Source organism: Eptatretus burgeri, chromosome 16 (genome assembly GCF_056783735.1).
Source record: "Eptatretus burgeri isolate ZD-2024b chromosome 16, Ebu_testis_v1, whole genome shotgun sequence".
Classification (NCBI taxonomy): Eukaryota; Metazoa; Chordata; class Myxini; order Myxiniformes; family Myxinidae; genus Eptatretus; species Eptatretus burgeri.
This window is the reverse complement of record NC_140976.1, coordinates 15830486-15855964: the sequence shown is the minus strand read 5'-3', so window position 1 is coordinate 15855964 and position 25479 is coordinate 15830486. Positions and strand designations below refer to the sequence as shown.

The following is a 25479-nucleotide window of genomic DNA, read 5'->3' as shown; positions in this document are numbered from 1 at the left end:
CCGCGTGCAAACACGCCGTGTGTCGGGCGAGTGAACAGATCTGGCCTCGCGTGATAACGCGGCGACATTAAGGAGGCTTTTCACAATTCCATTTGAATTAATCGCAACATTCAGGGGATGGCAGAAAAGTCCAAGGAATGTTATTTCTTGGAAGCAAACGCGGATACGTGTATTTTACGGCAGGTGGTGAATCAGAGTTTGGAGGACTGGTTGCTTTTCACATGGCAGGTCATCTGGAAAGGAATCCACCAATGTTTGAGATATAAAACTCCATTATCGGAATGTAATGCACCTGTAGAATTAGGATACAGGACTACAGGTGTGCTTGTTGAATACGTGCCAAATATCGGCCAACCAAAGCTGCTGAGTCTCTCTCTCTCTTTCTCTCTTTTTCTCTTTTTCTCTCTCTCTTTTTTCTCCCCGATTTAACAAAATTCCAAAGTGCCTTTATCATGAGTTATGAACACACACACACACACACACACACACACACACACACACACACACACACACACACACACACACACCCACACACACACACACACACACACACAACTACATACACAATTATACATACACATACAACTACACACACACACAAACACATACACAATGACAGACACACATACACACACACACCTACACATACACCTACGCACATCTACACACAACTACATACACAACTATACACACATACACACACACTTTTAATGAATTGTCCAGTGTTGACTGTTCCTAAAATATAATAAATAATTTAAAGGATTGCTGCAAATGATGTTAATTTCACAACATCCAATATTCAACTTGATTACTCTCGTCAAAACACAGGGGACTGCATTTGGGTCCGTTTGGCTGTTTGTCTGTTTATTTGTCCGCACAGAACTTTTGTGCTTTTCTCCGCAACCGCTTGTCGGATTTAGACGAATTTTGCACCATTGGTGCGACTACTCATGAAGAATGTTAATTGATAATTATGACGTCATCGGTCACGTGTTGTGGCAGCCATGTTGGAAAAACGGAAGCAACTTTAGAGCTCTGTATCTCTGAAACCACACCAAGGAAAAAAATTCAAGGTCAGCACACGGCAAGTACTCCTCATGCGGAATGAGTTTGATTTTTCTTTATGACGTCATAGGTGCCCTCTTTATGACGTCATAATTGCATATGTAGAACGCCACATCTGATCAGTATGAATATTTTTGAGGGTCATCTAGGGATAAAATGGTCCTCAGAAAAAACAAACAGTATGTCATCGGTCACATGATTCGGCAGCCATATTGTTAAAAAAAACCTTCAAAAATCTTCTTCTCTGAAGTAGTTGAACAGATCGAGGTGAATATTTACATGTATGACCGCCAGTCCATGAGGAACAAAAGGTTCATACATATATATATATATATATATTTACACACACACAAGCTGAATTACCCGGCGTTGCCTGGGATAAATTTCACCATTATTTCCCCAGTTTAATTAGAATAAAGTTTAAGACAAAAGGCTTTTTCTGAGGAGATTGTATTTCTTGCATTGTTTCTGTTGCTCTGGCTGTTGCATGTCGTTCACGGTCAGCTTCAAGGCGTGATTGTCTTTCTTGTGAGCTTTCCTGCTTCTGGATTATTTTTTTTCTTCTTCTGGCTGCTGTTGTAGATCTGCCCAAACTTGCTCGTTTCTTTGGTGGCATGGTAAAGTTGTTGGAATTTTCGAAAACTGCAAAAAAACATTGACACATTAACTTCCTATAACAACCATTACGCACATGACGGGACCTGATGTGGCAGACGATTTTTGGGAAAAATGCAACAACATGTGGAAATGTGCCAAATCGAACACTTGTTCATGTTGCAGGTGCAGTCAAATGCAGTGTTGTTGTCGATCCCATGCCCTATGCATTCCTTTCTTTGTAACTCGAGGTCAAATGGTTTGCGCTTGCAAAAAGGACAAACACAGGCCAACATATATATATATATATATATATATATATATATATATATATGTGTGTGTGTGTGTGTGTGTGTGTGTGTGTGTGTGTGTGTGTGTGTGTGTGTGTGTGTGTGTGTGTGTGTGTGTGTGTGTGTGTGTGTGTGTGTATATATATATATATATATATATATATATATATATATATATTATATATACTATATGTATGTATATATGTATGTATATAAATATATATATATATATATTGTTACGGATTCGCGCCCACCGGCGTGCGAACGGCCACGTAACTCGAATCGCGGCACGTCGCCCACCGGACGGACAATCCAGTCGTGACCCTCTCGGACTAACGCCGGGAACCAGTCACGGGTGGACCTTTCGGTCTCACCGCGATCGAGCCAATCTGCCCCCGCGTGGGATAGGGTTGCTCGCCAAATTAGACCTACCTAAGTACCCACACGGAGGGTAGACCGGGCGATCGCACCTCGCCGCAGGTCGACTTCGGACACGGGCCACTTAAGCGACCCGTTCCGTACTATCGGGATAACCGAGCGGTGTTATTCGTCGGCCTCGACGGTTCGATTAATTATCGGGCGTCTCAGCCCAGGACCAACCCTTTACGTGAAGCAAGATGGGGATTCAATGAAAGAAATGACGAAGCGAAGCGGGAGAACAGTTCAACATAAAGCACATTTATTTGCGATGAACGGAAAGCACACATATACAATTCCACCAAAAGCACATAAAAAAGAAGACAAAAAGCAAATGCGACAATGCAGATCTAATACCGATTACGCGAGCACACGGCAACACTTATACAATTTTACTTCACAGACGGCGCCGACAACACACATTCCCAAAGCAAAAGAAAAGAGAACCACCCTCCAGGATGAGGGGGTAGGCGGGCCTGGGGCCGAGACCGTGTCGGGCCTACCCGTCTGGTGATGAGACGCGGAGCGGCGGTGGTGCCTCAACTCCGCGGGCCTCGCGGACAGTGTCTGGTAGGGGGTGGGAAGGGGGCCCCCTTGGTCGCACTATCTCAGCGCGGGGGGAAACAGGAGGGGGTTGCTGATGCTCGGGGAAAGGAGGATTTTTACTCTGTCTCGGGTCCCGCGACGAGCGTCTCCACCTCGACCAGGTCGCGCCGTCGGCCTCCCTGGTGTGCAGCTCCCGGCACCGACGCGAGCACCCCCTCGTCTGCCTTCGCCGCCGCCGCCTCTCCACAGCTCCGTCCTCTTCGCTCCGACTCCAACTCCGAACTCTTCCTCCTGCGAACTTCCCAACTGCACTCAACTCCAACGCACACGACGACTCTTTTCTGACGAACGCAGCCGCTTATATAAGCCCCGTGGCTTCGCCTTTGACCCCCTGCCTTCGACCTTTCACCTTGCTCCCCATTGGCCCGAGAAAAAGTGGGCGTGAATGCTTTTTGATCCGTTTTTGGAGCGGAAAGTCCGTGGTTTTGTACACGCTGTTCGGCGCGCGCCCTGCACGAGTCCAATACCGGTACCCACAAGCGGCGCAAGAACGGTGGCGATGCGACGGTTGTGAGGTGTGACGGTAAAGGTCGTGGCTGCTGTGGTGAAGCGGCGCCGCAGTGGGTGGTTGATGTTGTGATGACTGTTGAGACGCGGTTGGCGGTGGTAATCATGGCGGTTGGTCCAAAATAAAGATAGTAAAAGAAAAACGGCTATCCTGAAGAGTCGCAGCACGCATGAATGACATTTATTCCCACTAGACAACGGGTTTGGGCCAAACTACACATATACTTACGGAGATATCTCACCTAAGGGACCTGAATGGTGGTTTGCCAATTTGGTCAACCACAACACTACCCCCTCCCCTTTTTACAGACTCGTCCCGAGTCGTCAAATTTTCGTGTGCCATCATGTGTAGTTTTCCCCCAGTACATTTTACCTACGGATCCCTGAGTGCGACATTCATGGTATTCGTGTCCCCAAAATAAATAACCTGAGGACTGCGTAACTACCTAAACAAACTCACTCACACGGACGACTTAAATAAAATTGCCGGCGCTAGGACAGACATGCCGGGGGCGCACTCATATTTACAGTACATCTTAACCTTAACTTACAAATTTTACACTAAACCATGGCCCAGGATCAATGAACTCTGCAAAAGAAAAGCAGTTAGCAGGGAGCCAGGCTGCTCGCATGCAGTCTCTGGCTCAAAACAATGCAGGTGACAGGGAACGTGGCTGGCTGCTCACACGCAGTCCAAGGCCTTCCTTTTTGAACTGAACGCAGTGAACCACAACGGTGCATGGGCTGCACAAATGCAGTCTCCGTGCCAGCTCAAGTGGCACACGCAATGAACACAACGGATTGATGGATGGACACAAACACGGTGCACGGGCCGCCACTGCAGGCCCGTGTTGTAGCTGCCAACATGGCAGTTCTCGCAGCTTGCAAACTGTTGCCTTGATCCTGGCGCACATGGCAATGAACAGGGGGGGGCAAAGCAAAAATTGAACGGGGCTGGTGAACATGGGCAGTGGGCATGGCATGGCAAAGGTGACCAGGCAAACACAGCCCGCAGAAGAAGGCCGCTGCAGGCAAACACAGCCGGCAGATGAACTGGCTGGCACAGGCCTTGAAGTACCACAGCTGCAGATGATCCGGCCGGCACAGGCCTTGCAGCACAACAACAGCTGCCGATGAAGTTGGCCGGCCTCTGCCTTGCAGCAACGCAGCCAGCAGATGAAGCTGGCCAGCCTTTGCCGTTCAATGGAGGTTGGTGGAGGGAGTGCGGTGGTGCTGGCCACTTGGAAGGCGCGCTCGGACCTACCTACCTGTCTCCCTCCCACCTATCGCCTTTGCCTGTCACTGTACATACCCACTCCCTTAATTTGTCAAACCCCAATTTAGCCCCAACTTATTTTTTTGTTGTTTTTATTTTTACTTCCCCATTATAAATCGTCCCCTAACCCCCTTTGTCGTCCTTGTTCGGCTAACCTATCCTGTCACCTAGCCTACTCCCAACCCCTACGTTCCCTTCCCGGAGGGGAATAAGGGAGAGCTAACGTCCTGTGTCGAGGCCCACCGAAGCCTCAGAATGGCCTCCCCAGAGTTCAGCGATCTAACCCAAAGTGGGCCCAGCGGCCCATAACGAGAGCGAGGGGATGGATGGTGCGGAGGGGTACACTTCCTATTCTACCCTATCCATTTAACTGTTAAACTACCCCGGGGCTTTAACAAGCGCCTCTCACTTAAACTATTGGTTCTAACAACCCAGATTCCCGTCGCCTGTGTTGGTGTCCTCACAATTTCGGGCCTCGCCCCCCAATTTTCTCTCCGTGCCCTCACACGGTCTCATGGCTGGGACACGTGGCTCCCTTTGGCAGGCACGACCCTCTGCCGATTCTCCCGCTATGGCACCCCCGGGCACTACACTGCCTCCGAGCCTACCAGCTCCCTAACACCGGGAGTGCCCCCATGGCACCTCCCCTGAAACGCACACGTGGCAGGCTGGCTTCCCAGGCCCCTTTCCGAGGGTCACCCATGCCCACAACACTGCCCACGCGGCTAATGGCGCCCCGGGCCCCCGCACCAAGCAGGCGCACCCGTGCCCACTACGCTATCCCGCCCCCCCATGGGCCCTTGGCCTACCACGGCCGACTAGCCTGGTGCCCGGGGTACCCACTCAGCGATACTCACCTTTCGCAGCCACGCTCCCAAGCCCGTCAACAGGGCTCCTGCACCCCTCCAAACGGGTTTCGAGCCTACATTCACACCAACAGCAAAACAACCTCCATTTTTGTTAATTTGACTAACCCCCTAACTCACTCTACACTGACCCAGGGGTCCCTTGGGCGGGAGTCACTCCTCCCCCCAATCACTCATCGCACCATGCATTCCCCATTCACTCCACTCACACAGACCCGCTGGCCTCACTCACTCATCATGTACTCACCTCACAACTCACCAACTCTTCGATACACTCACTGCTGAACTCTGCCATCCTTCTAACTACATCCCCTAACTCGTGCTCCCACGTCGTCCCTTACACTACAGCACGTTCCTTTGAACACTACGTCGCTAAACTTCCTCCCCTCTACACACTCACAAGTCTGTCTCTGTCTCTAAATCAAAAAATCACTTTCCCAACCTAAAGCTCACTAAATTCTTCTTCTTCTTCTTCTTCTTCTTCTTCTTTCGACTGCTCCCGTTAGGGGTCGCCACAGCGGATCATCCGTATGATCCGCATTGTGATTTGGCACATGTTTTACGCCGGATGCCCTTCCTGACGCAACCCTGGTCGCCTCTTACGACACAGGGATATGGTACACCTATTTTAACCGGGGCATACACCGGCCCAGTACAACTGGTACTCATTTCGCCGACCTCGGAAGGATGACAGGCTGAGTGAACCCCCTGGTGTATTAATTCAGTGGCTCAACGGGGTTTGAACTCAGGACCTTTTGGATCCCAAGCCGCTGCCCTAACCACTGCGCCAACACCAGGCTTCTAAAGCTCACTAAATCCCTCTACCTAATCCATTCCACGGACTCCATGAGGACTTACCCCTGCCCCATGAAGTCGGTCTAACTAAGCTAACCCTTCCCCCTAACTAGTTTCCATCCTGTGCCCAGGTAAGGGGGTCTTCTACCCCTTGCCCAGGAATCCTGTGCACCCGAAAGTGAGGCTTACTGTTCTCTTTTTTTTTTTCATGCGCAGCACCAGCGCGGCACCTGCCCGTGACGTCATGCAGCTGCACGTGTTCCTCGTCCCTCCTTGGACGGTACCATCCGGCAGGGATTCCCCTCCTGCCGGATTCCAACCCCACGTGCAGCCATGACGTCACCGTGCGCATAAATAAAAAACACAAGCCCCACGTCTTGAGGGGTTCCCCACGCGAACACATGTGCTTTGCCCGTTGGAGCTGAACACACACGATCGCGTGGAGAACCCGTCTGGTCCAAATCCATTATCCTGCCTAAACTTTGTCCGTCCGCGGGATCGGCAAATCCACCGCGTGCGTTTCCGGACCGGGACTTCACTCTCGCAAGCGAGCACGTGGCGGTCTCGTGCGTTGCACAGCACGGACTGCGTGCTCACTGCTGGGTGAACCCGGCACGGTCCCCGAAACAGCTACGCTCGCTACTCGCTTTCTTTCCTCTCATGTCGCCGTCGTCGCCATTCAACCCACGCACACCTGCGTGTTACGACGCTCACACTCCATTCCATCACATTCACCCCGGGAGACGCGGCTGCGTGCTCCCGCATGCCAACCGACATCTCCCTCACATACCGCTCTCTCACACACACGGTCTCCTTTGCATAACCCATACCACTCACACGTGGTATTTCCCTTACACAAACCACACCACTCACACACGCGGGGGAACTCACCCGCGGTCCCTCATCCACACACCGTGCCTCACTCACACACGCGGGGGCACTCACCCGCGGTGCCTCATCCACACTGGCCGTTTCATCCACACACACGGCCTCACTCACACACGGTGCCTCACCCACACACGCGGGGGCACTCACCCGCGGTGCTTCACTCACACTCCGTGCCTCATCCACACACGCGGGGGCACTCACCCGCGGTGCCTCATCCACACACCGTCCCTCACTCACACACGCGGGGGCACTCAACCGCGGTGCCTCATCCACACACGGCGTGCTGGGAAGCACGTACTCCGGCACCATCGCCACCACACCACTCACACACGGGGTCGCTTCCACACACGGGGACGCACTCACACCTTGCACCACACACACAGGGACAACCACACTGGGGATTCATGTCCCCACAAGGGTCTCCGGGGCCTCTATACCCCCCAAGCTCTCCGTGCACCTGTCCACAGCACTCGTCCCCTCAACCTCGCAAAGCACGACCGAACTCACCTGGTCGTGACTCACCTCAAGGGGGCAGACTCCCTCCCCTCGTTCCTGGAGGAGGCTATCCCGCTGCTCGCACCGGGCCTCCACCCAGTCCACCAGCTCACCCGCATTATCCTCCACCACCTCCGTGTGTGTGTGCGTCACTTACCCCGTCCAATTCACCCTCTATCTCCCGTGTCTCTATACATTTATAAGTTTCTGTTGTCGTCACCTCGTGTCTCGTCTCACACGTTTTGGTCTCCCCATTTAATTTTTCCCTTTTGGTCACCGTCGATTCTTCTGTCACGACCCTCGCCCAACACGCCCCCCGAATTCTTTTTTTACCCGCCTCCACCGCGGGCCTGTCAGCTGCTGCACCCCCTTCCAGCTCGTTTGCTCCCACACGTGGAGTCGCCATTCCTATCTCCCTGGTCACGGCCTTCATGCCCGCCTGCAGGCATCGGCCCATGTTCTGCGTCTCCCCCCGGAGCTTTTTCGTTTCTTCCTTCATGTTTGTTTCCATTTTAGTTTTCATGCGTTTTATTTGGTTTGTGAATGTATCCATTTTTTCGTTCATGTTCGCCAGCATGGTGCATAGCTGGGCTATGTCGGATGCACTCAGCTGAGCCGTTTCGGCAAGGGTTGGGGAAGGGTTTTGGTGGAGAGGGGGGGGGAGGTGTCATACACCGCGGCCGCTGCCGCACCTATTTCGGGCTCTGGGTTCAGTTGGACGAGTTCATGTTCCTGCACGGGCATTCCATCCTGGGCCATGGATCCTACACATTCTACATCCATTTCTAATACCCCCGGCTCCCGCTCGCCTTGAGACGCCATCTTGCTTCTCGTGAAGGGTTAATTTCGCTCGCTCGTAATTTGGAGGGAATCGGGGGTCGCTTCTCTCACCCCTGGACCGATTCCCGTGAATTTAGCTGGAGACAGGAGAGCCCGTTTTCCTGTTCTCCGATACCAGTGCCGCGAGGAGGGCGATGGATTTGTATCCCACTCCTGACACCAGTGTTACGGATTCGCGCCCGCCGGCGTGCGAACGGCCACGTAACTCGAATCGCGGCACGTCGCCCACCGGACGGACAATCCAGTCGTGACCCTCTCGGACTAACGCCGGGAACCAGTCACGGGTGGACCTTTCGGTCTCACTGCGATCGAGCCAATCGGCCCCCGCGTGGGATAGGGTTGCTCGCCAAATTCGACCTACCTAAGTACCCACACGGAGGGTAGACCGGGCGATCGCACCTCGCCGCAGGTCGACTTCGGACACGGGCCACTTAAGCGACCCGTTCCGTACTATCGGGATAACCGAGCGGTGTTATTCGTCGGCCTCGACGGTTCGATTAATTATCGGGCGTATTCAGCCCACTACCAACCCTTTACGTGAAGCAAGATGAGGATTCAATGAAAGAAATGACGAAGCGAAGCGGGAGAACAGTTCAACATAAAGCACATTTATTCGCGATGAACGGAAAGCACACGTATACAATTCCACCAAAAGCACATAAAAAAGAAGACAAAAAGCAAATGCGACAATGCAGATCTAATACCGATTACGCGAGCACACGGCAACACTTATACAATTTTACTTCACAGACGGCGCCGACAACACACATTCCCAAAGCAAAAGAAAAGAGAACCACCCTCCAGGATGAGGGGGTAGGCGGGCCTGGGGCCGAGACCGTGTCGGGCCTACCCGTCTGGTGATGAGACGCGGAGCGGCGGTGGTGCCTCAACTCCGCGGGCCTCGCGGACAGTGTCTGGTAGGGGGTGGGAAGGGGGCCCCCTTGGTCGCACTATCTCAGCGCGGGGGGGAAACAGGAGGGGGTTGCTGATGCTCGGGGAAAGGAGGATATTTACTCTGTCTCGGGTCCCGCGACGAGCGTCTCCACCTCGACCAGGTCGCGCCGTCGGCCTCCCTGGTGTGCAGCTCCCGGCACCGATGCGAGCACCCCCTCGTCTGCCTTCGCCGCCGCCGCCTCTCCACAGCTCCGTCCTCTTCGCTCCGACTCCAACTCCGAACTCTTCCTCCTGCGAACTTCCCAACTGCACTCAACTCCAACGCACACGACGACTCTTTTCTGACGAACGCAGCCGCTTATATAAGCCCCGTGGCTTCGCCTTTGACCCCCTGCCTTCGACCTTTCACCTTGCTCCCCATTGGCCCGAGAAAAAGTGGGCGTGAATGCTTTTTGATCCGTTTTTGGAGCGGAAAGTCCGTGGTTTTGTACACGCTGTTCGGCGCGCGGCCTGCACGAGTCCAATACCGGTACCCACAAGTGGCGCAAGAACGGTGGCGATGCGACGGTTGTGAGGTGTGACGGTAAAGGTCGTGGCTGCTGTGGTGAAGCGGCGCCGCGGTGGGTGGTTGATGTTGTGATGACTGTTGAGACGCGGTTGGCGGTGGTAATCATGGCGGTTGGTCCAAAATAGAGATAGTAAAAGAAAAACGGCTATCCTGAAGAGTCGCAGCACGCATGAATGACATTTATTCCCACTAGACAACGGGTTTGGGCCTAACTACACATATACTTACGGAGATATCTCACCTAAGGGACCTGAATGGTGGTTTGCGAATTTGGTCAACCACAACAATATATATATATATATATATATATATATATATATATATATATATATATATATATATATATATATATATATATATATATATATATTGTATATATATATATATATATATATCTATATATATATAAACATGTATATATATATAAACATATATATATATATGTATATATATATATATGTATATATATATATATATATATATATATATATATATATATATATATATATATATATATATATATATATATATATATATATATATATATATATGTATATTGTTACGGTTGTGGAAATTCACAGATCACCATTCAGGTTCCCCGAAGATCAGTTATGTCGATAAGTGTGTGTTCCAGGTTAGATTTCCCCACCGAGGTATAACGGGAATTATTTCTGTGCTGGGCTGTGAACCTTTGAGGTAGTGTTATTCTTTTCTGTCTTTTATTTTAAACAATCATCTCCTCACCATCTTCTCCACAACCGCCATCATCTCCTCACCATCTTCTCCACAACCGCCATCATCTCCTCACCATCTTCACCACAACCGTGTGAAGCCGGTGATTCCAAACACGTCCGCGTGAAGCCGGTGATTCCAAACACGTCCGTGTGAAGACGGTGATTCCTAACATGGCCGAGTTTGACGGCAAAATCGGATCAGAACGGCGAAAGGGGCGTAGCCAGCCGGGGGTGAAGGGTCGAAGGTGAAAGAGCAAGCACGCAGGCTCCGTCGTGCAGGCTCCGTCGAGGTATAAACTCCCGGCATTTCTGTCTGCGCAAATAATGAGGTACATCGACAATTCGGCGATCAACCCTGTAGCGCGTGGACAGAAGAGTTGGCTGGTTTATGGTGTGGTTAAAAACACCCGTAGCTGGGTTTTGGCGTTGATCCGTAAGCTGCGACTAGATTGCTCGTCCGGTGGGCGCGAACAGCCGCAAATGTGGTCGCCCGCACGCCGGACGGGCGAAAATCCACAACAATATATATGTATATATATATATATATATATATATATATATATATATATATATATATATATATATATATATATATACATATATATATATATATACATATATATATACATATATATATATATATATACATATATATATATATATATATACATATATATATATATATATATATATATATATATATATATATATATATATATATATATATATATATATATATATATATATATATATATATATATATATATATTGTTGTGGTTGACGAAATTCGCAAACCACCATTCAGGTCCCGTAGGTGAGATATCTCTGTAAGTCTATGTGTAGCAGCCCAAACCCGTTGTTTAGAGGGAATAAATGTCATTCATTCGGGCTGCGACCCTTTTAGATAGCCGTTTTTCTTTTACTATCTTTATTTTGGACCAGCCGCCATAACTACCACCACAACCACCACCAACCACGTCTCAACAGCCATCACACAACAACCACCAACCGCAACTCCGCTTCACAACAACAGCCACGACCCTTGCCGTCACATCTCGCTCTCGCAACCATCGCATCACCGCCATTCCCGCGCCGCTTGTGGGCACCGATCCTGGACTCGTACAGGGCGCGCACCGAGCAGCGGGTGCAAAAACACCAGCCTTTCCGAGAAATCGGATCAAGAACGATTCACGCCCACTTCTGTTCCGTCCTATCAGCGAGCGTGGGGCGATTTGGCCCCGCCTCCAGGTGCGTCGGAGTATAATCGCTATATGCAGATTCGCGGATCAAGAATCATTCACGCCCACTTTTCCTCTGTCCAATGGGGAGCGTGGCTCCGCCCCCGAGCGATTCCTGATCCAAAAATCTGCATATGATTTCTCCTGTCGCACTATAAAGCGCCGAGCGCGGAGCAAATCGAGGCAGTTGTTGAGGGAGTTTCTGAATCGGGAGAGAAAAAGAGTTTCTGAATCGCAGTTGGACGGAGTTGAGAAGAGTGGAGAGTGGGAGAGTTGGAGAGTTGTGGCGGCGGCGAAGGCAGTCGAGAGAGTGTCGTGTCAGAGTCGGGGAGCTGCGGAGAGGGGAGGCCGGTAACGCGACCGAGGTCGCGGTGGAGTCGCTCGTCGCGGGACCCAAGCCAGCGAGATATCCTCATTCCCCCAAGCATCAACAACCCCCTCCTGTTTCCCCCGCGCTGAGATAGTGTGAGAAGGGGGCCCTGTTCCCACCCCATTCCAGGCAGTGCCAGCGAGGCCCGCGGAGTCGGGGCGCCGCCGCCATTTTGCGGCTCATCACCAGACGGGTAGGCTCGACGCGGTCTCGGCCCCAGGCCCGTCTGCCCCCTTGTCGATGAGGGTGGCCCCTTCCTTTTTCTTTTGCTTTGAGTATATGTGTTGTCGGCGCCTTCTGTGAAGTAAAACTGTATAAGTGTTGCCGTGTGCTCGGTCGTCGGTAGTAGATCTGCATTGTGTTTCTCTTTTACATTTGCTTTTTGTGCATTATTGTGGTGTTTCTTCTTTTGTTACATTTGCTTTTGGTGCATAATTGTAATTGTATATGTGTGCTTTCCGTTTGCCGCGGAATAAATGTGCTTTATGTTGAACTGTTTTTCCCGTTTCGCTTCGTCTTTTCTTTAATTGAATCTCCATCTTACTTCACGTAAAGGGTTGGTCGTGGGCTAAATACGCCCAATAATTAATTGAACCGTCGAGGTTGACGATAACACCGCTCGGTTATCCCGATAGTACGGAACGGGTCGCTTAAAGTGGCCCGTGTCCGAAGTCGACCTGCGGCGAGGTGCGATCGCCCAGTCTATCCTCCGTGTGGGTACTTAGGTAGGTCGAATTTGGCGAGCAACCCTATCCCACGTGGGGGGGCTGATTGGCACGATCGTGGTGAGCCCGAAAGGCCCACCCATGACTAGTTCCCGGCGTTAGTCCGAGAGGGTCACAACGGGATTGTTCGTCCGTTGGGCGACGTGCCGCGATTCGAGTTACGTGGCCGCCAGCACGCCGGCGGGCGCGAATCCGCAACACTGGTGTCAGGAGTGGGATACAAACTCATCCCCCTCCTCGCGACACTGGTGTCGGAAAACGGGACAACGGGCTCTCCTGTCTCCAGCTAAATTCACGGGAATCGGTCCGGGGGTGAGAGGAGCGACCCTCGATTCCCTCCAAATTACGAGCGATTCAAATTAACCCTTTACGAGAAATAAGATGGCGTCTCAAGGCGAGCGGGAGCCGGGGGTATTAGAAATGGATTTAGAATGTGTAGAATCCATGGTCCAGGATGAAAACCCCGTGCAGGAAATGTTGGTTGTGCAGGAACACGAACTCCCCCAACTGAACCCAGAGCCCGAAATAGGTGCGGCGGCGGCCGCGGTGTATGACACCTCCCCTCCCCCTCTCCACCAAAACCCCCTGATCCTTGCCGAATCGGCTCACCCAAGCGCACCCGACATGGCCCAGCTATGCGCCATGCTGGCGGCAATGACAGCGAAAATGGATGCAAACACAAATGAAATGAAAAACGAAATAAAAGGCATGAACGAAAAGATGGATGCGAATACACAGCAAATGAACGAAATGGAAACAAACATGAAGGAAGAAATGAAAGAGCTGCGGGGTGAGACGCAGAGCATGGGCCGAAGCCTGCAGGCGGGCATGAAGGCCGTTACCAGGGAGTTTAAAATGGCGACTCCACGTGTGGGAGCGAACGAGCTGGGAGGGAGTGCAACAGCTGTCAGGCCCGCGGTGGAGGCGGGTGACAAAGTAATTCGGGAGACGTGTTGGGCAAGAATCGTGACGGAAAAAGTGACGGTGACCGAGAGGGAAAAACTAATTGGGGTGACGGAGACGTGCACGAGGGAGATAACAAGGGAAGAGACGGAAATAATAGTTGAGACAAGGGAGGTAAAGGGTGAAGAGGTGACTGAGTTGGCAGAGACACGGGAGAGGGAACGATAGAGGGAAGACTACACGATGAAGACGGGGATAGAGAGCAACACACACACACGGAGGTAGTGGGGGACAATGGGGGTGAGCTGGTGGACTGGGTGGAGACCCAGTGCGAGCAGTTGGATGGCCTCCTCCAGGAACGAGGGGAGGGAGTATGCCCCCTTGAGGCGAGTCACGACCAGGTGGGTTCGGTCGTGCTTTGCGAGGTTGAGGGGACGGGTGCTGTGGACAGGTGCACGGAGAGCTTGGGGGGTATTGAGGCCCCGGAGACCCTTGTGGGGACACGAATCCCCAGTGTGGTTGTCCCTGTGTGTGTGGTGTCGAGGTGTGTGTTCACGAGTGTGGCGGAATGCGTGCTGCAACGCACGCAAAGCGCGGGTGCAAGGGCATGTGTGAGAGCGACCGGGTGGGTGACAAAGACCCCGTGTGTGGAAGCGACCCCGTGTGTGAGTGGTGTGGTGGCGACTGTGCCGGAGTACGTGCTTCCCAGCACGCCGTGTGTAAAAGGGGCACCGCAAGTGGAAGAGGCCGTGTGTGTGAGTGAAACGGCCAGTATGAATGGAGCACCACGAGTGAGTGGAGCCACGTGTGCGAGGGAGGTGGCATGCGTGAGTGAACGGCCGAGTGCAAGGGAGACCGTGAGTGTGAGAGAGACAGCGTGTGCAAGGTCGCTGTGTGTAAGGGAGATGTCGGTAGGCATGTGTGAACATGCAGCCGCGTCTCCCGGTGTGAATGTAATGGAGTGGAGTGTGAGCGTCGTAACACGCAGGTGTGCGTGGATCGAATGGCGACGGAGACTGCGACAGAGGAAAGAAAGCCGGGTAGCGGCTGTAGCTGTTTCGGGGACCGTGCCGGGTTCACCCAGCAGCGAGCGTGAGGTCCGTGCTGTGCAACACACGAGGCCCCCACGTGCTCGCTTGCGAGAATGAAGTCCTGGTCCGGAAACGCATGCGGTGGATTTGCCGATCCCGCGGACGGACAAAGTTTTGGCAGGATTTCGGATTTGGACCGGACGGGTTCTCCACGCGGGCGTGTGTGTTGCGCTCCAACGGGCAAAGCACATGTGTTCGCGTGGGGAACCCCTCGAGACGTGGGGCTTGTTTTTTTTTTATGCGCACGGTGACGTCATGGCTGCACGCGGGGTTGGAATCCGGCAGTAGGGGTATCCCTGCCGGATGGTACCGTCCAAGGAGGGACGAGGTACACATGCAGCTGCATGACGTCACGGGCAGGTGCAAAATGCGCGAGCTGTGAGTTACCGCGCTGGTGCTGCGCAATTAGAAAAAAAAAAAAAAAACAGCAAGCCTCGCTTTCGGGTGCACAGGATTCCCGGGCAAGGGGTGGAAGACCCCCTTACTTGGGCACAGGATGGAAACTAGTTAGGGGGAAGGGTTAGCTTAGCTAGACCGGCTCCATGGGGCAGGGGTAAGTCCTCATGGGGCCCGTGGAATGGATTAGTTAGGGGGATTTAGATGAGCTTTAGGTGGGGAAATAAAAGTTATTTTAGAGATTTGGAGACAGTGACAGCCTTTGGATGTGTAGAGTTGACGTAGTTTAGCTACGTAGTGTTAAAAGGACCGTGCTACTAGTTTAAGGGACGACGTGGGAGCACGAGTTAGTTAGGGGAGGTAGTTAGAAGGATGGCAGAGTTCAGCGGTGAGTGTGTTGAAGAGTTGGTGAGTGAAGTGGAAGCATGTGCTTGGTGAGTGAGTGAGGCCAGCGGGTCTGTGTGAGTGGAGCGAATGGGGAATGCATGGTGCGATGAGTGATTGGGGGGGGAGGAGTGACTCCCGCCCAAGGGACCCCGGGGTCAGTGTAGAGTGAGTTAGGGGGTTAGTCAAATTTACAAAATGGAGGTCGTTTTGTTGTTGGTGGGAGTGTAGGCTCGAAACCCGTTTGGAGGGGTGCAGGAGCCCTGTTGACGGGCTGGGAGCGTGGCTGCGAAAGGTGAGTATCGCTGAGTGGGTACCCCGGGCACCAGGCTAGTCGGCCGTGGTAGGCCAAGGGCCCATGGGGGGCTGGGATAGCGTAGTGAGCACGGGTGCATCTGCTTGGTGCGGGGGCCCGGGGCACCATTAGCTGCGTGGGCAGTGTTGTGGGCACGGGTGACCCTCGGAAAGGGGCCCGGGAAGCCAGCCTGCCACGTGTGCGTTTCAGGGGAGGTGCCATGGGGGGCACTCCCCGGTGTTAGGGAGCTGGTAGGCTCGGAGGCAGTGTAGTGCCCGGGGGTGCCATAGCTGGAGATTCGGCAGAGGGTCGTGCCTGCCAAAGGGAGCCACGCGTCCCAGCCATGAGACCGTGTGAGGGCACGGGAAGAAAATTGGGGGGCGAGGCCCGAAATTTGAGAGGACACCAACACAGGCGATGGGAATCTGGGTTGTTAGAACCAATAGTTTAAGTGAGAGGCGCTTGTTGAAAGCCCCGGGGTAGTTTAACAGTTAAGTGGTTAGGGTAGATTAGGAAGTGTACCCCTCCGCACCATCCATCCCCTCGCTCTCGTTGTGGGCCGCTGGACCCACCTTGGTTTAGATCGCTGAACTCTGGGGAGGCCATTCTGAGGCTTGGATTGGGCCTCGACACAGGACGCTAGCTCTCCCTTGTTCCCCTCCGGGAAGGGAACGTAGGGGTTGGGAGTAGGCTAGGTGACAGGATAGGTTAGCCGAACAAGGACAGTAAAGGGGGGTGGGGGACGAATTATAGTGGAAGAAAAAAAAAATTAAATAAGTTGGGGCTAAATTGGTTTTGGACAAATTAAGGGAGTGGGTATAGACAGTGACAGGCAAAGGCGATAGGTTGGGAGGGAGACCATAGGGTAAGTCCGAGCCCACCTTCCGAGTGGCCAGCACCACCGCAGTCCCTCCACCAACCTCCACTGAACGGCGAAGACTGGCCAGCTTCATCGGCAGCTGTTGTTTTGCTGCAAGGCCTGTGCCGGCTGGATCGGCTGCAGCTGCTGTGCTGCAAGGCCTGTACCGGCCGGATCGTCTGCAGCTGTTTTCTGCGAGGCTTGTGCCGGCCAGTTCATCTGCCAGGCTGTGTTTGCCTGCAGCGGCCTTGTTCTGCAGGCTGTGTTTGCAATGCCATGCCCACTGCCCCTGTTCACCAGCCCCGTTCAATTTTTGCTTTGCCCCCCCCCCCTGTTCATTGCCATGTGCGCCAGGATCAGGAAGCAACAGTTTGCAAGCTGCAAGAACTGTCCTGTTGGCAGCTACAACACGGGCCTGCAGTGGCGGCCCGTGCACCGTGTTTGTGTCCATCCATCCATCCGTTGTGTTCATTGCGTGTGCCACTTGAGCTGGCACGGAGACTGCGTTTGTGCGGCCCATGCACCGTTGCTTTGCACTGCGTTCAGTTTAAAAAGGGAAGGCCTTGGACTGCGTGTGAGCAGCCGGCCACGTTCCCTGTCACTTGCATTGTTTGAGCCAGAGACTGCATGCGAGCAGCCTGGCTCCCTGCTTACTGCTTTCTTTTTGCAGAGACCATTGATCCTGGGCCATGGTTTAGTGTAAAATTTGTAAGTTAAGATGTACTGCACATATGAGTGCGCCCCCGGCATGTCTGTCTTAGCGCCGGCAATTTTATTTAAGTCGTCCGTGTGAGTGGGTTTGTTTAGTTAGTTACTCAGCCCTCAGGTTATTTATTTTGCGGACACGAATGCCATGAATGTCGCACTCAGGGATCCGTAGGTAAAATGTACTAGGGGAAAACTACACATGATGGCACACGAAAATTTGACGACTCGGGACGAGTCTGTAAAAAAGGGAGGGGGTAGTGTTGTGGTTGACGAAATTCACAAACCACCATTCAGGTCCCGTAGGTGAGATATCTCTGTAAGTATATGTGTAGCAGCCCAAACCCGTTGTTTAGAGGGAATAAATGTCATTCATTCGGGCTGCAACCCTTTTAGATAGCCGTTTTTCTTTTACTATCTTTATTTTGGACCAGCCGCCATAACTACCACCACAACCACCACCAACCACGTCTCAACAGCCATCACACAACAACCACCAACCGCAACTCCGCTTCACAACAACAGCCACGACCCTTGCCGTCACATCTCGCTCTCGCAACCATCGCATCACCGCCATTCCCGCGCCGCTTGTGGGCACCGATCCTGGACTCGTACAGGGCGCGCACCGAGCAGCGGGTGCAAAAACACCAGCCTTTCCGAGAAATCGGATCAAGAACGATTCACGCCCACTTCTGTTCCGTCCTATCAGCGGGCGTGGGGCGATTTGGCCCCGCCTCCAGGTGCGTCGGAGTATAATCGCTATATGCAGATTCGCGGATCAAGAATCATTCACGCCCACTTTTCCTCTGTCCAATGGGGAGCGTGGCTCCGCCCCCGAGCGATTCCTGATCCAAAAATCTGCATATGATTTCTCCTGTCGCACTATAAAGCGCCGAGCGTGGAGCAAATCGAGGCAGTTGTTGAGGGAGTTTCTGAATCGGGAGAGAAAAAGAGTTTCTGAATCGCAGTTGGACGGAGTTGAGAAGAGTGGAGAGTTGGAGAGTTGTGGCGGCGGCGAAGGCAGTCGAGAGAGTGTCGTGTCAGAGTCGGGGAGCTGCGGAGAGGGGAGGCCGGTAACGCGACCGAGGTCGCGGTGGAGTCGCTCGTCGCGGGACCCAAGCCAGCGAGATATCCTCATTCCCCCGAGCATCAACAACCCCCTCCTGTTTCCCCCCGCGCTGAGATAGTGTGAGAAGGGGGCCCCGTTCCCACCCCATTCCAGGCAGTGCCAGCGAGGCCCGCAGAGTCGGAGCGCCGCCGCCATTTTGCGGCTCATCACCAGACGGGTAGGCTCGACGCGGTCTCGGCCCCAGGCCCGTCTGCCCCCTTGTCGATGAGGGTGGCCCCTTCCTTTTTCTTTTGCTTTGAGTATATGTGTTGTCGGCGCCGTCTGTGAAGTAAAACTGGATAAGTGTTGCCGTGTGCTCGGTAGTCGGTAGTAGATCTGCATTGTGTTTCTCTTTTACATTTGCTTTTTGTGCATTATTGTGGTGTTTCTTCTTTTGTTACATTTGCTTTTGGTGCATAATTGTAATTGTATATGTGTGCTTTCCGTTTGCCACGGAATAAATGTGCTTTATGTTGAACTGTTTTTCCCGTTTCGCTTGGTCTTTTCTTTAATTGAATCTCCATCTTGCTTCACGTAAAGGGTTGGTCGTGGGCTAAATACGCCCAATAATTAATCGAACCGTCGAGGTTGACGATAACACCGCTCGGTTATCCCGATAGTATGGAACGGGTCGCTTAAAGTGACCCGTGTCCGAAGTCGACCTGCGGCGAGGTGCGATCGCCCGGTCTACCCTCCGTGTGGGTACTTAGGTAGGTCGAATTTGGCGAGCAACCCTATCCCACGCGGGGGGCCGATTGGCACGATCGTGGTGAGGCCGAAAGGCCCACCCGTGACTAGTTCCCGGCGTTAGTCCGAGAGGGTCACGACGGGATTGTCCGTCCGGTGGGCGACGTGCCGCGATTTGAGTTACGTGGCCGTTCGCACGCCGGCGGGCGCGAATCCGCAACAATATATATATATATATATATATATATATATATATATATATATATATATATATATATATATATATATATATATATATATATATATATATATATATATACATATATATATATACATACATATATATATATATATACATATATATATATATATATATATATATATATATATATACATATATATATATATATATATATATATATATATATATACATATATATATATATATATATATATATATATATATATATATACATATATATATATATATATATATATATATATATATATATATATATACATACATACATACATGTACATACACACATATCAATTACCTTGTGTAAGTCTTCTTGGGTTGCTTTACGCAGCTACTTTGGCTGGAGGAGCATGGGAGGGGTCAATAATTTATATAATCCTTGTCACCTGGGTGTCATCGATTCGGTGAGAGCTGAATGCCTATTCACTCCATTCACAGGTGAGAGATGTGGGTGGGATCTTTCTTTATCTATATATTGACTGCTTTTGACGTTTTTGCACGTGGTACATGCTTGAGAGCCTCATTGGTATGCATTGCTGTCGACGCTATCGCTGATGTTTCGCCAATAAGTGATGAAACTGGTCCGGTAGCTGAGGGATGTGTATAGCATTGGGATTGTGGTGTGTGTACTGTGTATGAATGTGTTTGTAGTTGTTGAGGAACTCTGGGAAGGGTTCGAAACAGTGTTTAGCACTTAATTTGTGCAAATCTTCTTGGGTTGCTTTATGCAGCTACTTTGGCTGGAGGAGCATGGGAGGGGTCAATCATATATATTGTTAAGGATTCAGCGGTGGCGGGATTCACACCCGACTCTTGATAGCCAAATGTTGAAGATTCAGCGTCAACAGCACCGCCGTCTCCGGGGTTATAATGCCGGCTGGCTCGACACAGGTCTCGGGTTACGCGCCTCAGATCACGATACCAAAATACACCTGTGCCTTGCCAGCTGGGGGAATAGACCCCGGTTACAGACTGGATTTGTCAGAGACCGAACAGAGTCTGCCAGTCCGTAGCCCGTTTGGGTTATATATCCAAATTGAGCGGATCGTTCCTTGGCGCGGCATGAATAAATTCAAGGTGGCAAATCTCGTATAACTCAGCCAGATTTATTGGGGACACATCGGGAAACACAACATAAGCAAATGCATTCACGACAATGTTATAATTAATCTATAACCCGTTCTTAACTAGGGAGCTACGGATAACGGGTTTCGAAGGGAACCCTAGCAAGATAAACCTTAGACAACATGCAGAAAAGACACGGACAGCATGCAGACAAGACACAGAGTACTTGGTGATACTTCATGGACGAGAGGAAAAGTGTCAAAGGCACGAATGCGGCTCGTGACAAGCCGATGTCAACGGATTCGAGCACCCAGCTCGAGCATGCAGCGTGGCAAAATGGCGGCGTTGTCCTCCTTTTGTCGCACCGCCCACGCACGCAGCCTCAGCGCATTCAGGCCCCGTAAGGTCGACGGCACAAGAGCGGAAGGTCCACGGTGTGCTCCAGCTGGCTTTTTACAATGTCCAGCATACGAATCCAGGCGTGGCCTGCTCACCAGATCAGGCCAAATCGGGGTGTTGGGCTCCGCAGGCAGATCGACGGGATTACAAGACGTCGTCGAGCCATGAGGTGAGTAAGGACAGAGGCTCTGTGGTTAGACGCAGGTTGAACCTGTCGATGACCTCCTCATAGAGTCGATCGCCGACTCACACAGCAGCCAGGTCCTCTTGAAGCAGATTGCGGCCTCCCACTAGTCGTTTCTATACAGCAGAATCCTCACTCGACACTCAGGCTCAGTTACTCCCTCGGAAGATCGCCGACTCGATCCTCAGGTTCAGGCCGTTCCTCTCTTACAGATCGCCAACCACACGCACCGCGAGTTACTCCCTCAGCAGATCGCCGACTAACCCTCAGGTTCAGTTGCTCCCTCAGCAGATCGCCGACCGACGCTAGCAGTTTCTCCTCCAGCTGATGGCAGACAGACCTCTTGCAGTCCCTTGCTTGCCTTTCTTTTGGCTCGCTCTTCACGAAAAGCCAATCGCAAAAACCCTCATGCAGTTCCTCCTGCCGATCACCTGACTCGAAGCTCAGGCAGATCCACCACTGCCTTTCCGGCGCTCGCTCGCCTCCCAGCCGACTGCTCCTCCCAGAGCGCTGATTGGTTCGGAGGGAGAAGGAAAAAGAAGAATCTCTCGGTACACCACCACCGTATAAACAATGAACAGCCTGCTACACCTCCCGACACACATGTAACGTCCAATTACTGAACAACCTGGCGAAACATGCATTTAATGGGGGGATCTGGGCTAATCCTATATTTAATAACACACTGAGGGCCATTTCCGCAACAATATATATATATATATATATATATATCTGCACGAGCAAATACCACCCGTCGCTTCGTTGACAGGAATAAAAGAGGGGGAGGGAGAAGGAAAGAGGGGTGGGGAAGAAAGGGAGAGGAGGGTGGGGGAGTAAGGAGGGGTGGGGGAAGGGAAGACAGTGTGAGGTGAGAGGAAGGGAAGGCAGACGTGTGGTGGAACGTTAATTACTGCCAGGACGCGTCCAGAGAAAAACACGGCCCAGACGTCTCCGGAGCTAAGCTGGCCGGAGACAAACACTGCTTGGACACTTCCGGAGACAAATTCCCATCCAGACATAAATACTACCTGGAAACGTCCGGAGACAAACACCGTCCAGGTATCACCAACGTCTGGATATGTCCAGAGACAGAGAGAGATATATGCTTTATGAACACACACACACACACACATACTTGGCTGACATCGGCAACACCTCAAAAACCATGAGTAGCTTTCACCGAAAAACAGTTGCATTTATATAGACATTTCAGGGAGATGTTCACAATCATTAATCTTAATAAACAGCTGCGTGTGACGGGTAATAAAAAATTTGGCTCGGTAATTTAGAAAACGCGATGATCGGGCAAACGGCTCGGAAATCGGGCGTTATTTCACATCAACTTGCTCAGGGTGATGAAGCATGAACCACTCGCTCAGGATGACGGAGCATGAACCACTCCCTCAGTGTGATGAAGTATGAACCACTCGCTCAGGATGATGGAGCATAAACTACTCCCTCAGGGTGACGGAGCATGAACCACTCACTTAGGATGATGAAGCATGAACCACTACCTCAGGGTGATGAAGCATGAACCACTCCCTCAGGGTGATGAAGCAAGAACGTAACGGAGCATGAACCACTCCCACAGGGTGATGAAGCATGAACCACTCGCTCAGGATGATGGAGCATAAACTACTCCCTCAGGGTGACGGAGCATGAACCACTCACTTAGGATGATGAAGCATGAACCACTCCCTCAGGGTGATGAAGCATGAACCACTCCCTTGGGGGGATGAAGCAAGAACGTAACGGAGCATGAACCACTCCCACAGGGTGATGAAGCATGAACCACTCGCTCAGGATGATGGAGCCGAAAGCACTCCCTCAGCGTGAAGAAGCATGAACCACTCCCTCAGGGTGATGAAGCATGAACCACTCCCTAAGGGTAATGAAGCATGAACCACTCCCTCAGCGTGATGAAGCATGAACCACTCCCTCAGGATGATGAAGCATGAACCACTCCCTCAGGATAATGAAGCATGAACCACTCCCTCAGGGTAATGAAGCATGAACCACTCCCTCAGCGTGATGAAGCATGAACCACTCCCTCAGGATGATGAAGCATGAACCACTCCCTCAGGATAATGAAGCATGAACCACTCCCTCAGGGTGACGGAGCTTAAACCACTCCCTCAGGGTGACGGAGCATGAACCACTCCCTCAGGGTGATGAAGCATGAACCACTCCCTCAGGATGATGAAGCATGAACCACTCCCTCAGGGTGATGAAGCATGAACCACTCCCTCAGCGTGATGAAGCATGAACCACTCCATCAGGGTAATGAAGCATGAACCACACCCTCAGGGTGACGGAGCCTAAACCACTCCCTCAGGATGATGAAGCATGAACCACTCCCTCAGGGTGACGGAGCATGAACCACTCCCTCAGCGTGATTAAGCATGAACCACTCCCTCAGGGTGACGGAGCCTAAACCACTCCCTCAGGATGATGAAGCATGAACCACTCCCTCAGGGTGACGGAGCATGAACCACTCCCTCAGGGTGACGGAGCCAAAACCACTCCCTCAGGGTGACGGAGCATGAACCACTCCCTCAGGATGATGAAGCATGAACCACTCCCTCAGGGTGACGGAGCATGAACCACTCCCTCAGCGTGATTAAGCATGAACCACTCCCTCAGGGTGACGGAGCCTAAACCACTCCCTCAGGATGATGAAGCATGAACCACTCCCTCAGGGTGACGGAGCATGAACCACTCCCTCAGGGTGACGGAGCCAAAACCACTCCCTCAGGGTGACGGAGCATGAACCACTCCCTCAGGGTGATGAAGCATGAACCACTCCCTCAGGGTGACGGAGCCTAAACCACTCCCTCAGGATGATGAAGCATGAACCACTCCCTCAGGGTGACGGAGCATGAACCACTCCCTCAGCATGATGAAGCATTAACCACTCCCTCAGGGTGAAGCAGCATGAACCACTCCCTCAGGATGATGAAGCATGAACCACTCCCTCAGGGTGACGGAGCATGAACCACTCCCTCAGCATGATGAAGCATTAACCACTCCCTCAGGGTGAAGCAGCATGAACCACTCCCTCAGGGTGACGGAGCCTAAACCACTCCCTCAGGATGATGAAGCATGAACCACTCCCTCAGGGTGACGGAGCATGAACCACTCCCTCAGGGTGACGGAGCATGAACCACTCCCTCAGGATGATGAAGCATGAACCACTCCCTCAGGGTGACGGAGCATGAACCACTCCCTCAGGATGATGAGGCATGACCCACTCCCTCAGGGTGACGGAGCATGAACCACTCCCTCAGGATGATGAGGCATGAACCACTCCCTCAGGATGATGAAGCATGAACCACTCCCTCAGGGTGACGGAGCATGAACCACTCCCTCAGGGTGATGGAGCATGAACCACTCCCTCAGGATGATGAGGCATGAACCACTCCCTCAGGGTAACGGAGCATGAACCACTCCCTCAGGATGATGAGGCATGAACCACTCCCTCAGGGTGACGGAGCATGAACCACTCCCTCAGCGTGATTAAGCATGAACCACTCCCTCAGGGTGACGGAGCCTAAACCACTCCCTCAGGATGATGAAGCATGAACCACTCCCTCAGGGTGACGGAGCATGAACCACTCCCTCAGGGTGACGGAGCATGAACCACTCCCTCAGGATGATGAAGCATGAACCACTCCCTCAGGGTGACGGAGCATGAACCACTCCCTCAGGATGATGAAGCATGAACCACTCCCTCAGGGTGACGGAGCATGAACCACTCCCTCAGCATGATGAAGCATTAACCACTCCCTCAGGGTGAAGCAGCATGAACCACTCCCTCAGGATGATGAAGCATGAACCACTCCCTCAGGGTGACGGAGCATGAACCACTCCCTCAGCATGATGAAGCATTAACCACTCCCTCAGGGTGAAGCAGCATGAACCACTCCCTCAGGGTGACGGAGCCTAAACCACTCCCTCAGGATGATGAAGCATGAAC

The 25479-nt window shown here is 52.0% G+C and overlaps 1 long non-coding RNA gene across 6 annotated transcripts in view; it reads right to left on the bottom strand.

The window, feature by feature from the left end:
* Window positions 1-1105: 1105 nt before the first annotated feature.
* LOC147010599 (uncharacterized) overlaps window positions 1106-25479 on the bottom strand; it is a 114730-nt gene continuing 90356 nt past the window's right edge. For 4 of the 6 annotated variants that reach the window (XR_015052602.1, XR_015052603.1, XR_015052600.1 and 1 more), the window contains one exon: window positions 1106-1707. This is a non-coding gene — a long non-coding RNA (uncharacterized LOC147010599). Of the gene's footprint in view, window positions 1708-20153; window positions 22014-25479 lie in introns of those variants that run through there. The other 2 variants (XR_015052604.1, XR_015052601.1) reach the window with 1 other exon arrangement.